Source organism: Odocoileus virginianus, chromosome X, assembly GCF_023699985.2.
Source record: "Odocoileus virginianus isolate 20LAN1187 ecotype Illinois chromosome X, Ovbor_1.2, whole genome shotgun sequence".
NCBI classification, from domain to species: Eukaryota; Metazoa; Chordata; class Mammalia; order Artiodactyla; family Cervidae; genus Odocoileus; species Odocoileus virginianus.
Genome location: NC_069708.1, coordinates 17,543,619 through 17,557,825, shown reverse-complemented (window position 1 = coordinate 17,557,825; position 14,207 = coordinate 17,543,619). Strand labels below are relative to the sequence as shown.

The 14,207-nt window shown below is 38.7% G+C and overlaps 1 pseudogene; it reads left to right on the top strand.

Annotated features, from left to right (window-relative positions):
- Positions 1 to 255: 255 nt before the first annotated feature.
- Positions 256 to 371, top strand: LOC139033199 (U2 spliceosomal RNA; annotated as a pseudogene).
- Positions 372 to 14,207: the final 13,836 nt, after the last annotated feature.

The following is a 14,207-nucleotide window of genomic DNA, read 5'->3' as shown; positions in this document are numbered from 1 at the left end:
TGACTGGAGACCTCTGCCATATGAAGGACCCTATAAGCACATGCTTACGTTTTCAGTTAGTTGGACCCATGAGATCTCCTATTCTATCATTGGAAGCTCCTTCCCAAAATGAAAGCTCTTCCCGCACCTTCTTCTCTTATATCCTGTCATTCAAATCCTGTTAAGTGGTTGAGAGGCCAAGATTTTTCAAATCTTGGAAAACCAACTCAGTCACTTTTTAGATACATGACTTTAGAATAGTTTCTAAGTGCCCTCATTGCTTCTCGGCCTTTTGGCTAAGATCAAGTGTAGTTTCTAAGTGCCCTCAATCTCAATTTATTCATATGAAAAAGAGAGATATTTACTTATATTGCTTAATTAGTATAATTATTAAATAAAATAAAAACATAAAGTCCTTGGCATTGTACCTGACAATACATTATTACTATCATTCATTATTCTCATTGCACTTGGATGTTTCTTGCACTATTTCCCTCTAACCCTTTCCTCAGAGACTCTTATTCTATTATAAATAACCTACTTTATTTTCTCAACCACTTCACAGAGCAGTATCTCCTGGTTATCCTCAGAGCACAACACCTCTTCTAGAACTTATTCCATGAAGAAGGCTGATCTATATTCATATATCACAGGCTGTGACTTGATTCTATCTCCTAGCATCCCAATACAAGTGGCAGATAATTACTCCTCCATCCTGAGGCAAGAAACCTTCCTTTGTTAAGGTTTGTATCAGCTGTGTATACTTCCTTTCTAACACTTTTTGAAACTTTCACCTATTTCCCTTTATTCATTAAGGGCCTGGACACCAGCTTGCTGTTTTCTCCTGGTCATGTCCCATCTTCATGCTGGATAGTTTCTATATCCATGTGATGCCATCCAGTCTCCCAGCCTCATCACTGTTTTTTTTTTAAAACATCCTAAACACCAGCAAGTCTTTACCTGTCACTACTTCAGTGATCCAATTATGATGTCCATACCCAACCCAGCTCTACCTCTGAACTCTTATATTCTAATGTACCATTCTGGATCTTATCCTTCTGTCCTGCCTGTCTTTTCTTTCCCTTACTTCAGTTCTTTAACCCCACTCACAGAGACCTCAAAGTCATTTTATTTCTAGTTCTTTAGCCCTGCTTGGCTTCACTTTCTTAGCCATCCAATCTTGACTCCACTGCACTCAAGCACTGTACTCTTGCACTCAAAACCAAGCCCATTGTCTTTCTACCACATTTGTCTTATAGTCTTCAACTTTAGATCAATCTTGCTATCTTTCTTTGCTGCTCCCGCACCTAGGCCGCTGAATGTTAGTGCTAAACATCACATCCTTGAATGAATTAAGACCACCACATATTTAGGGTATCCAACATCTCCTAGACCCTCAGCACCCCTTATTAATTTGTTACCTTGTCTTTTACTAGCTTCTGCTCCAATTTCTCTGAATGGATGCCCCACTAACCTCAACTGCCTCATCTCTTTAGCAAAGATGAACTTACCTCCTATTTCACCTATAATATCAAGGCTATCAGATATTGAATTTCCATAATTCCCCCATACCTATGAGTCATTTTTATTGCACTTATCTTCTGGTTTGATCATTCCTTTTAAAGAAGAGTAGGCTGTGGAAACCGGAGAAGGCAATATCACCCCACTCCAGTACTCTTGCCTGGAAAATTCCATGGATGGAGGAGCCTGGTAGGCTGCGGTCCATGGGGTCGCGAAGAGTCCAACACGACTGAGCAACTTCACTTTCACGTTTCACTTTCACACATTGGAGAAGGAAGTGGCAACCCACTCCAGTGTTCTTGCCTGGAGAATCCCAAGGATGGGGGAGCCTGGTGGGCTGCCATCTATGGGATCACATGGAGTTGGACACGACTGAAGTGACTTAGCAGCAGCAGCAGACTGTGGAAGCTGTTCTTCCTCCTGCTCAAAGCAACTTCTTCCATATCCCCCTTATCTCCTACAGATCCAAGATCTCATCCCAATCACTACTCCCTTTTTCTTCTCTATTTTCAACTTCTCCCTCTTCGAGATACTTTACTGTGGCCTCTAAATCTTCCATTAATATTATATCATCCTCTTATCATCACTAGCCCTATCTTTCTCCTTTTCACAGTCAAAATGCTAAAAAAAAACAATATGCCAAACTAACGCAGCCCCCTCTTTCTCTCTTCCTGAATATGCATCAACCCACACTAGCCAGATTTCAGCCTCCACGGTCCACACAGACTGACCTGGCTGAGGTCACCTGGCCTCATGACTATCAAATCAATTTACTGCTTTTCAGACTTATGTCATAAGTTCTCTGCAACTTGAGACACTGCTTGTTTTAAATCTGTCTCCTCCCTTGGCTTCTATGGTAACACTCTTTTCTTGTTCACTTACTTTCTCTACTATCCTCTTTAATGAAATTATTTTCACAGACTCTTCTTCCCTTATACTTTCTTAATATTAGTGAATCCAAAGATTTTCCTCTCTTCTCCTGCTATATATTCTTCCCAAAAGATCTCATCAATAACCATGGCTTCAGCTATCATCTTCATACATACTCATATCCCAAATATGCATCTCTATTCATGCCTCTCTCTGAAGCTCTAGAACATATATCTGATTCCTCATAGATAAGTATCTTGAATTTCCCACAAGTACCACAAACTCTTGTGCTCAAAATCAAACTCATGTTTTATCTTAAAATCTGTTTTTCTATACAATATCTACCAAAATTCTAATGATCTTTTTTTTTGTATAAATGAAAAAGCCAGTTTCCAAATTCACACGATATTGTAAGGGGCTCCAAAGAGCCAAAATAATCTAAAAAAAAGAAGAAAAAATGGGAAGACTCATAATTCCCAATTTCAAACCTTAACACAAAGCTATAGTAATCAATTACCTCAATCTGGCTAATAATATCTGGATTCAGTTTCTGCTGTATATGTCCAGCAGCAGAGCCCTTTCTGTAGAAATCATGCATGGATATTTTGTTGTCTGCTTCTCAAAGCTCTAAGATGAAAAAAATCACTTCTTTTGCATAACTACATCGGGCCATTATTTCCTCATTTGCAAAATGAATGGTCAGTAAGGGTGTGTGCTGAGGGTTATATTGTTCATATTTTGAGTGGGGTGGACAGAATGGCCATCAAACCCAATGCCCTATATTCTAACAGGGTCACTCCAACTTGGATGGAAGCAAGTTATGTAGCTGAGTTGTGTAACTTTTGTTTCTATCAGGGATAATTTCCTTCCGTTTAAGCACAAGGTTATCATTTTTAAACCCAAGTCAATGGTGAAGTGTTCCCTGTTCTCTTCCCATCTATATCCAGCTCCATTTGTCCAAGCTGCCCCACTTTCTCAGCTCAGCTGAATGGTTCCCTCTTATTTTCTCTTCTCCATCCCCTTTGTCTGTAATCAAAGCAGGCATCCTTCCCTCCTCCAACCTGATCCTTGCTGCTGTTCTTCATATTACATGCTCATTATTTCAGCTGTATTTTCAATGCCCCCTCATTACCCCTCTTATGTGTCCACCCACATCTCCACCTACAGTGTCTATAATGTGCTTTCTATCTACTGTAGCTTAATAAAAGGGAAATTATGCTAATTTTATTCAAATTTTTAAAGGTAAAACCTGTACCATTATTATTCTGCCCCTCTTTCCCTTTTATTTATTCATTTCAAAAGAAAAAGTATCTAATCATCTGAGAAAATTGTACTTGCACGATGTTAACCACTTACTATATTTTTCCTTCTAATTAAGCAGATTTTTTCCCAGTCCAGTTTGGATGGAGTAGATAAGCTGGCCGTCTGAATAGATCAGGTTCTGATGGAATTAGAGGCTGAATCCAAGGAAACTTTGGTGTCAGCTAACAACTTTTGTGCCTGGGAAATAACCTGGAAGGTCTGCTGAATGTGCTGTATTGGGGCATAATTCCTGCAGACGTGAGTCAAAGGTTTTGTATATAATTAGGGTCATAGAGTCAAAAAGACTGCTTCTACATTAAATACAGTCTTCAACAGGCAAGGGAACTTTGCTTGCAAATGCCTAGAGTTAGAAAAGTTGATGTTAGTATCTAGGAGAATTTCTTTGAAGGTACAGACCAGCTTTGTTGAGAAGATAGTTGGATGAGAATATGGAGAAGGAGGAGAGAGTCTCCAAGGACTGGAGTCCTCCAAGGAAAAGGAGTTAACAAAGCACTGTTTAGGGCAAAGTTTGGGAAAGGAGAGAAAGCCAATGGCTGGAACCTCAAAGAGACTTAGAGAGGAGGTGGTCCAGTTTGAGAGTATTCACATAAGATACTGTATATTGTCCAAACTGATTTCTCCCTGCAGCCCCACAAAATCTTTCATGAAAGTGAAAGAGAAAGTGAAAGTTGCTCAGTCGTGTCTGACTCTTTGCCACCTCATGGACTATACAGTCCATAGAATTCTCCAGGTCAGAATACTGGAGTGGGTAGCTGTTCCTTTCTCCAGGGGATCTTCCTAACCCAGGGATTGAACCCAGGTCTCCTGCATTGCAGGTGGATTCTTTACCAGCATAAAACCTAGGAAATATTTAGTATGATTGGCTTTCTTGTAGAGTTTGTAAGAGGCCAATACTGGAGTGGGTAGCTGTTCCTTTCTCCAGGGGATCTTCCTAACCCAGGGATTGAACCCAGGTCTCCTGCATTGCAGGCGGATTCTTTACCAGCATAAAACCTAGGAAATATTTAGTATGATTGGCTTTCTTGTAGAGTTTGTAAGAGGCCAACATTGCATCAAGTTCAACTCAAAGAAAAAACACAGTCAAGGCTTGTGAGATACAAGGCTTGTGACAGGTACAGGTTTATAAAAAATTTATTTTTCCTTCCTAGGAGGTGAGTTTTATCACTGTCAAGAGTGACTTTTAAGAGTCTCAATATGTGGATAATGTCATGTTGGGAGCTACATAATTGAATCAGATTACCATAGATTGTGTGCACACATTGCCAGAACAAACAGGTGATTGTATTCCTCTCTGAGAAAAAGTTAACCACATCAACTACCTAATTGATTACATAATTGAAAACACACCTGTATTTTAACTGAAATTTTTACATTTTCACAAGTTACATGAAATATTTATGTCCTGCTCCGTCAATCACCTTTGTTCTCCTAAATGCATTTAGATCTGAGACTGTCTAATCCAAATCTTTCATTTTCTGAATGAAAAAAATAAACATTGAGATATTTACCTAGAAATAAGCAGTTTGCTTTTGGCGAAGCAGGATTAGACTTTGAGGACCTTTGATTCATATCTCTTCTTCTTAATTTCTGCAAATATATACAGTTGGTATTGGGTAGAAAACAAATTCACAAATGGGATTTAAATGAACTGAAACCCACAAGCCAGGAGTAAAATAGAGAGGGACAAATAAAAGACAGGAGGAAGGAAGAAATATTTGGAAAATTTTGCATGTTTCTACCCCCATTCTGGTCAAAAAGAGTAAGCTGTGGAGTAGGCAATGGTGGGCAGGGTTAGAAATTTTCTTCTCTCTGCCTGTCTCAGATACTGCTTACCTCTCATGATGGAAGCATTAGCCCACTGAATATGATCATACCTTTAAAGATATATATAACAGGATCACAAAAAGCAGAGCAACTACCTCTTTTGATCATTAAAAAAAAGAACAATGACATACTCTAATTGTTGGAGGAAAGGCTTTCTGTGTTGTTAGACTTAATGAGTCAGTTCCATTGCAGCATCTTGGTAGGGAATGAATAAAGAAATAATAACTTTCATCAGTTCAGTTCAGTCGCTCAGTCATGTCCAACTCTTTGTGACCCCATCAACCACAGCACGCCAGGCCTCCCTGTCTATCACCAACTCCCAGAGTCCACCCAAACCCATATCCATCGAGTCGGTGATGCCATCCAACCATCTCATCCTCTGTGGTCCCCTTCTCCTCCTGCTCCCAAACTTTCCCAGCATCAGGGTCTTTGCAAATGAGTCAGCTCTTCGCATCAGGCAGCCAAAGTATTGGACAACTTTCATAGACACAAGCTATCGAATACTCAGAAGAGTTCAGAAAACCATACAATATACATCGACATACCCAACACTCAGAACTTAGATTTAGAAGTTATTTTGCCATACTAACTATAGAATTTTTTTAATTTTTATTATTTTTATTAATTTTTATGGAAATTTTTGTTAAGATGAAGTTAAGGATACTGTTCAAGTTTCATCACTAAACCTTTCCTCCCATCTCCCTCACTCTCTAGAGATAGCTACTATCCTTGAATTGGCATATAACATTTTTGTGATGTTCCAGACATTCACTACCTACCTACATTTCCATAAACAATGCTTATATGTACATTTGACACATATGATTATAATTGTGTTCCCCGAAACCCATGTGTTGAAATCCTAACCCCTAATACCTCAGAGTACGATCTTTTTTGGAAATAGTGTTGCTGAAGATATAATTAGGTAAGATGAGGTCATATTAAAGTAGGATGAGTCCCTAACCCAACATGACTGGTATCCTTATAAAAAGTGAAAATTTGAACACATATATACATTTTCCAGCTTTATGGAGATACAATTGACATATAACACTGTGTAAGTTTCAGGTGCACCATATGAAGATTTCATACATTTATATATTGCAAAATGTTTACCACAATAAGGATAGTTAACACATTCTTCAGCTTACATGATTACTATTTTGTTGCTGCTGTTGTTATGGAAAGAATGTTTAAGATTTATTTTCCACAAATTTCAAGTATACAATACAGTATTGTTAACTATAGTTACCATACTGTACATTAGATCCCAGAATGTGTGGCTTTTATAATGGAGTTTTTACCCTTTGACCAATATCTCCTCATTTCCCCACCCTGCCTCCCCTCAGTTGGCAAACACCATTCTACACTCTGGTTCTATGAGTTTGGTTTTTTTAGATTTCACATGTGAGATCTTACAGTACTTGTTTTTCTCTGACATTTCATGTAACAATAATGCCCACAAGGTTCACTTATGTTGTTGCAAAAGTTTTGAGGTTTCTTTCTTTTTTATAGTTAGATCATATTCCATTTTGGGTGTGTTTGTGTGTATGTATATACATGCCTTATAGTTTTCATCCATTCATCCATTGATGGATACAGGCTGTTTCATATCTTGGCTATTGTGTATTATGTTACAGTGAACACAGGAGTGCAGATGTCTCGTGAGATCCTAATTTCCATTCTTTTGGATATATACCAAGAAGTGGAATTGCTAGATGATGCGGTAGTTCTATTATTGATTTTCTGAGAAACCTCTGTACTGTTTTATGCAATGGCTGTGCCAGTTTACATTCTTACAGTATATAAATGTTCCCTTCTCTCCACACCCATGTCAACACTTATCTCTTGCCTGTTCGATTATGGTCATTGTGATAGGTGTAAGGTAATAGTTCATTGTGATTTTAATTTGCATTTCCCTGATGATTGGTGATGCTGAGCACCCTTTCATATATTTGTTGGTCATTTGTGTATCTACTTTGGAAAAATGTCTACTGGTTCCTTTGCCTATTTTTAAATCAGATTTTTTTTTCTTTTTTCGTTCTTGAGTTGTATTAGTTCCTCGTATATTTTGGATACTAATCTCTTAGTAGATATACGGTTTGCAAACATTTTCTCCCTTTTATATAGGTTGCCTTTTCACTCTGCTGATTGTTTTGCTGTGCAGAAGCTTTTTAGTTTAATATAGTCTTACTCATTTATTTTTGCTTTTGTTGCTTGTGCTTTTGGTGTTATATCCAAAAAATAATTGCCAAGACCAATGTCAAAGGGCTCTTTGTCGATGTTTTCTGTAGGAGTCTTATAGTTTCAGGTCTTATGTTTAAGGCTTCAATCCATTTCAAATAGATTTTGCATATGATATAATATAAAGATTCAATTTCATTCTTTCAAAGGTGAATATCCAGTTTTTCCAATACCATTTATTAAAGAGGCTGTCTTTTCCACATTGTATATTTTGGCACCCTTGTCAAAGATTAGTTGACCATATATGTGTTGGTTTATTTCTGGGTTTACTACTCTAGTCTATTGGTCTCTGTGTCTATCTTTGTACCAGTACCACACATACTGTTTTGGCTACTATTGCTTTGCAATATAATCTAAAATCAAAAGTGTGATGCCTCCAGTTTTGTTCTTTCTCATGATTGCTTTGGCTATTCGAGGTCTTTTGTAGTTCCATATGAATTTTAGGACTTTTATTTTTTTCTATTTCTGTGGAAAATAGCATTGGAACTTTCGCAGAGCAGAGATTGCATTGAATCTGTAGATCACTTTGGGTAGTGTAGCTATTTTAACAATATCAACTTTCTAATCCATAAACATGAGATATATTTCCATTTCTTCCATTTCCATTTCTTTCCTCAATTTCTTTCATCAAAGTCTTAGTTTTCAGTATAGAGATCTTTCACCTCATTCAATTTATTCCCAAGTATTTTACTGTTTTCAGAGAAATTGTAAATGAGGTTTTTTTCATAATTTCTTTTTCAAATAGGTCATTGTTAGTGTATAGAAACATGAATGATCTTTATATGTTGACTTTGTATCCAGAAACTGAATTACTGAATTCATTTATTAGTTCTAAAGGGTTTTTAGTGTTTTCTTTATATGAGATTATGTCATCTACAAATTTAACTTGTTTCTTTCTGATTTGGATGCCTTTTTTCTTGCGTAATAGCTCTGATTAGGGTTTTCAGTACTATGTTGACTATAATTGGTGAGAGTTGGCATTCTTGTTTCTGACTATAGAAGAAAAGCTTTCAAGTTTTCACCATTTAGTATGACGCTAGTTGTTGGTTTGTAATACACGGCCTTTATTTTTTTGAAGACCATATCGTTAGGAGCTGCCTGGGACTTGAGTCTAGTTATAGGTCAAGAAATATAGAAGGGTTTGGGAAGAGGCTACTAAAAAGACTCAGCAGTGTCTTGTGAGGCAAGTACTTCAGTAAAGGCCAGTACAGTTCCTTAGACAATGCAAAGTTAATCTCCTTAGCTGGAGATGGAAAGGCTACTTCCTTTGGCAAATAAAGCTCATTTAAATTTAGGGGTCCAGTGTCTCCAGCCTTGTCAAGTCATCCTATGCACCCTCATTTCAATTTTCAGGAATTACTTCCCAATCAATGTCCTCACTTTAACAGTAGACACCCTGGGAGGCTGTGAATTCAATACATTCTAAAGATGCTCAGAGAGCTACAAGAGAACACAAATAAACCCAAACTAACTCAAGTCTGTTGGAAACTAATAATTCAGCGACTAACAAGGTAGGCTGACAGACTGAAGACTCAGGGAAGAGCCACAGTTAGAGGCCAAATGCAGTCTGCTTTGCAGAATTCCTTCTTGCTAGGGGGAAGTCAGTCTTTGTTCTATTAAGGTCTCAACTGGCTGGATGATGCCCAATTATGGAGAGTAATTTGTTTTACTCAAAGTCCACTGGTTTAAACGTTAAGTTCATCCAAAAAATACTTTCACAGGAACATCCAAAATAATGTTTGACCAAATATCTGAGCACTATAGCCCAGCCAAGCTGACACATATAAACTATCACATTTGTCTCTTTAGTTTCCAACAGATTGAGGTAATTTGGGTTTATCTGTGTTCTCTTGCAGGTGTCTGAGCATCTTTAGAAAAGTTATTTTGAATATTTTGTCAGGCAATTGCTGGATCTCCATTGTTCGAGATCAGTTACTGGAAGCTTACTATGTTCCCTTGGTAGTCATGTTTCCCTGATTCCCTGTGCTCCCCATAGCTTGGTGGAGGTGTCTGAACATTTAAAGAAGCAGTCATTTTCTCCAGACTTTCTAGACTGATTTCACAGCAGGAAGACTGTCACCTGTAGGTAGGGCATGCTGGAGCATGCTGTGACCCCAGGTCTAGCAATACTGGGCCCAAGTAGAGGGGCATGAGGTAGCACTGGGTCTGGGGGAATGTGAGGGCTCATCAGCTCAGACTTTTAGAGTCCACTGTATCAACAACTTCCCTAATAGCTCCGTTGGTAAAGAATCTGCCTGCAATGCAGGAGACCCTGGTTTGATTCCTGGGTCAGGAAGATGCCCTGGAGAAGGGATAGGCTACCCACTCCAGTATCCTTGGGCTTCCCTCGTGGCTCAGATGGTAAAGAATCTGCCTGCAATGTGGGAGACCTGGGTCTGATCCCTGGGTTGGGAAGACTCCATGGAGAAGGGAATGGCAACCCACTCCAGTATTCTTGTCTGTAGAGTTCCATGGACAGAGGAGCCTGGCAGGCTACAGTCCATGAGGTCACAAAGTGACTTTCACTTTCCCTTGGCAAGCCCCGCAAGGGATCCATAGAGCCTTCAAGGGCTTCTGGGGTCCTTATCAGTGCCTCCAAGTTCAGCAACTAGGGACCAAGACAAGCAGCGGCAATAGCCAGAGCTGGTGGTATGCACATGCTTGGCTGAAGGTGCCAGCTGTAGGTGTCTGTGAGTGCAGAGGGTCAGTTTCAAACACAAAGGTAATAATGAGTACCAGGGTAGGCAGCACTGGAAGCTGCAGGGGTCCTGGTAGTGTGCACTACTATGGCTGCCTGGTCTTGCCAAAGGTGTACAGCAGTGGAGGCTGCTGATGGAGTTTGTGCCAAAGACATGCAGGTTCACAGGTGGAGGAACTAGCTACAGTTAACACAGTGTTGCACGTCCATGACAAAAGATAGGGCCTGATCCAAGTCCGCAAGCTGCTGCGGGGACCCTGGCTGTTGGCATGCTCTCCCATGGCTGTGCTAGGTGTTTAGCACAGAAGTGGAGGCCAGGGAAGGGTATCAGGCTCGGGGGCAGGCCAGTGTACTGCTGGAGGGTCTAGCCTCAAGTAAGTGCATAGTCGTGTGGGTCAGCCGCAAGAGTCAAAACTGGTGTATTTCTCTAGTACAGTTGCAAAGTTCCTGGACTCTGGAAGATGCAGGGAGCAGGAGGAAGGAGGGGGGAGGGGCGGGACTCAGGCAGGGGGCATCAGGGAATGCAAAAAGCCACGGGGCAAAGTGAGTGTAACCAGCAGGGGATCTGTTGCAGTTGTGCTGGCCCTTAGTTTTTTTTCAGTGGCAAAAGCTCCTGGGTTTGTCTACAGAGCAGGTCACTGGGAGCCACAATTGCTCCCACTGTGACTACGACCGGTGGTCCTTGCTTTTAGTTCTTGTTCCTTGCTGTCTTTGTGCATCTCTGCTTTGTCAGTCTCTGGCATGGCTGAAACTGAAGTGGAAACCGTGCAGTGCACTGAAGGGCTAGGAAAGCTGCTCTTTCATGCCACTCTTCCTTTTCCTGGGAGAACTCTTTTTAGCTGGGAATTTCCTCTGGGTGCTGAACAGTGCCAGTGGGCTGTGGGATGGGATGATGCAAGCAAAATGAAACTGTCTTCCTTCCCTTTTTGTGTGGTTATTTTCACATGCTTTGGTTCCACTCTGTTGCTGAAGTAGACTTTAGTCGACTTCAGAGCACTCACAGAGCTGCTTTTTGTTTGGTTTTTGTTCATGGATAGCTAATTACTGATCTTGATGGGCAGATGAAATTTGGGGTCTGCTACGCTACCATCTTGATGATGTTACCTGATTTTTACTTTTATCTTTACTAGTTTTTGTTCTGCCTTGGGTTACTCCAATATTTTTAAAAGGTTTTGATTTGGATGTATGCAGTTATTCTTTTAATACATTTTATTATTGTGAAATTGTAAATTTTAATTTCCTTCATTATTTTTAAGTACTGTGAAATAAAACATACATATAGAAAATTCCATTAAAATGTATACAGTTTGACAAATAATTGTAAAGCACTATCCAGGTCCTGTTTGAGTCTCATAAAATGGAATTACGGTATGTGAATTCTTTTGTGAGATTTCTTTCTCTCAGCATATAAGAAGAAATATGTAGTTTTGCATATTTACTTTGTCAATTTTGAAATTACTTAATAAGATTCCATTGTATGAACATCCTACAAAAATCCTTTATATTGATAAATCAATTTTTTTCAAATTGTGCTTTTACAAAAACTGCATGACTACTCTTGAACATATAACCTGGTGCACAAATGTCTGAGATTAAAGTATATATTTTCAACCTTATTAGAGAATGCCAAACACTTTGGCAAAGTAATTACACAAATTTACACTCCCATAAGCAGTGTATGAAACTTTCTGTTTTAGCATAACACCACCAATGCTTGATGTTGTCAGACTTCATAAATTTTGCAGCTATACAGCTTCTGCATTGGTATTCCATTATGGTTTTCCCTGATTACTAATAATGAGCTTCTTTTCTTATGTTATTTGGCCATTTGTATTTGCTCTCTTGTAAAGAAAATGATAAGCATTTTCTCAGTGGTTTGATTTTTATTCATTTGCAGGAGTTATATGTTCTGAATATGAATCTTTTTTATTATATCCCTTTCTTGCTGTATTGTACTGGCCAAGACATCCAATACTATATCAAATATAAGCAGTAAGAATGGGCACCCTTATCAGGTTCCTGATCTTAAGGATATGTTATTCAACATTTTACTCTTTAGCATGAGATTACCTGTGTTCTATAGATGCTGTTTAGCACCCTGAGGGCATTCCTCCTTAGTCCTAGTCTGCTAAGTGCTGTGATCTAAATGATTTGGGTCTTTCCAAAATTCTTAGTTAAAAGCCTAATCCCCGAAGATGATGCTATTAGGATGTGGGCCTTTGGGAGGTGCTTCAATCATGAGGTAGAGCTCTCTTGAATGGAAATAGTGCTTTCTAAATGAGACTCCTCAGAGAATCTTCATCCCTTCCACTATGTGAGAACACAATGAGAGAACACCAGCTATGAACCAGCATGAGAGCCCTCCTCCCCCAATTATACTGGTGCCTTGATCTTGGACTTCCTAGCCTCCAGAAATGTTGCTTATAAGCCACCCAGTCTCTAGTATTTTGTTATAGCAGCCAGAATGGACTGCAACTCTAAGATTTCTTTTTTAAAAATCATGAATGGGTATTGAATTTTGTCCAACACCCTTCCTGATATGTGATTTTTCTTCTTTGGCCTGTTGATATAGTGGATTACAATGATTGCCATACATGAAATAAGTCCTACTTGGGAGCTAAGGTAGGCAGAATACTGGGCCCCAAAGATGCCCACAATCTAATCTTCATGAAACTCAGATGATCCATTTCACATAGGCTGAGTTTGGATCATTTATGGTTTTTGAGAAATTGGTCTATTTCATCTAAGTTGTTGAATTTATGTGTATAAAGTTGTTTGCAATAGTCTCTTATCCTTATTAATGATTGCAGGTGATATCCAATTTTATTTCTATTGTTGGTGACTGGGTCTTCTCTCTTTTTATTTTTGTATTTCTTAGAGTTTGTCAATTTTATTGATCTTTCAAAGAAACATCTTTTTGTTTCATTGATTTTCTCATTTGTTTTCTTGTTTTTCATTTCATTGAGTTCTGCTATCTGTATTATTTTCTTTCTTCCACTTGTTTTGCTTTATTTTGTTCTTTTTATAGTTTCTTGAGGTAAAGACTTACTGATTTGAGACTTTTCTTCCTTTCTAATGCAAGCATTAATGCTATAAATTTCCCTCTCAGCACTACTTTAGTTGCATCATACATATTTTGATATGTCATATTTTCATTTAATTAAATTTCATTTGAGATTTCCTCTTTAACCCATGAGTTACTAGAAAGCATTTTGTTTAATTTCAAAGTGTTTGGAGATTTTCCTGATATCTTTCTATTATTGATTTTTATTTTTTTTCTATTATTGATTTTTAGTGTGATTCCATTATGATCAGAGAAAATACACTGTATAATTTCAACTTAAAATTTTGTTGAGGCTTGTTTTATGAGCTGGAATGTGGTTTATGTTGAGGAATATTTCATAGGAACTTGAAAATAATGTGTGTTCTACTGTTGTGGGATGAAATATTCTATAAATATGAATTAGATCTTGTTGGTCGATGGTATTCTTTTTTTTTTTCCATTTATTTTTATTAGTTGGAGGCTAATTACTTTACAGCATTGCAGTGGTTTTTGTCATACATTGAATTAGCCATGGATTTACATGTATTCCCCATCCCGGTCCCCCCTCCCACCCCCCCTCTCCACCCCATCCCCCTGGGTCTTCCCAGTGCACCAGACCTGAGCACTTGTCTCATGCATCCAACCTGGGCTGGTGATCTGTTTCACCCTAGATATACATGTTTCGATGCTGTTCTCTTGAAACAT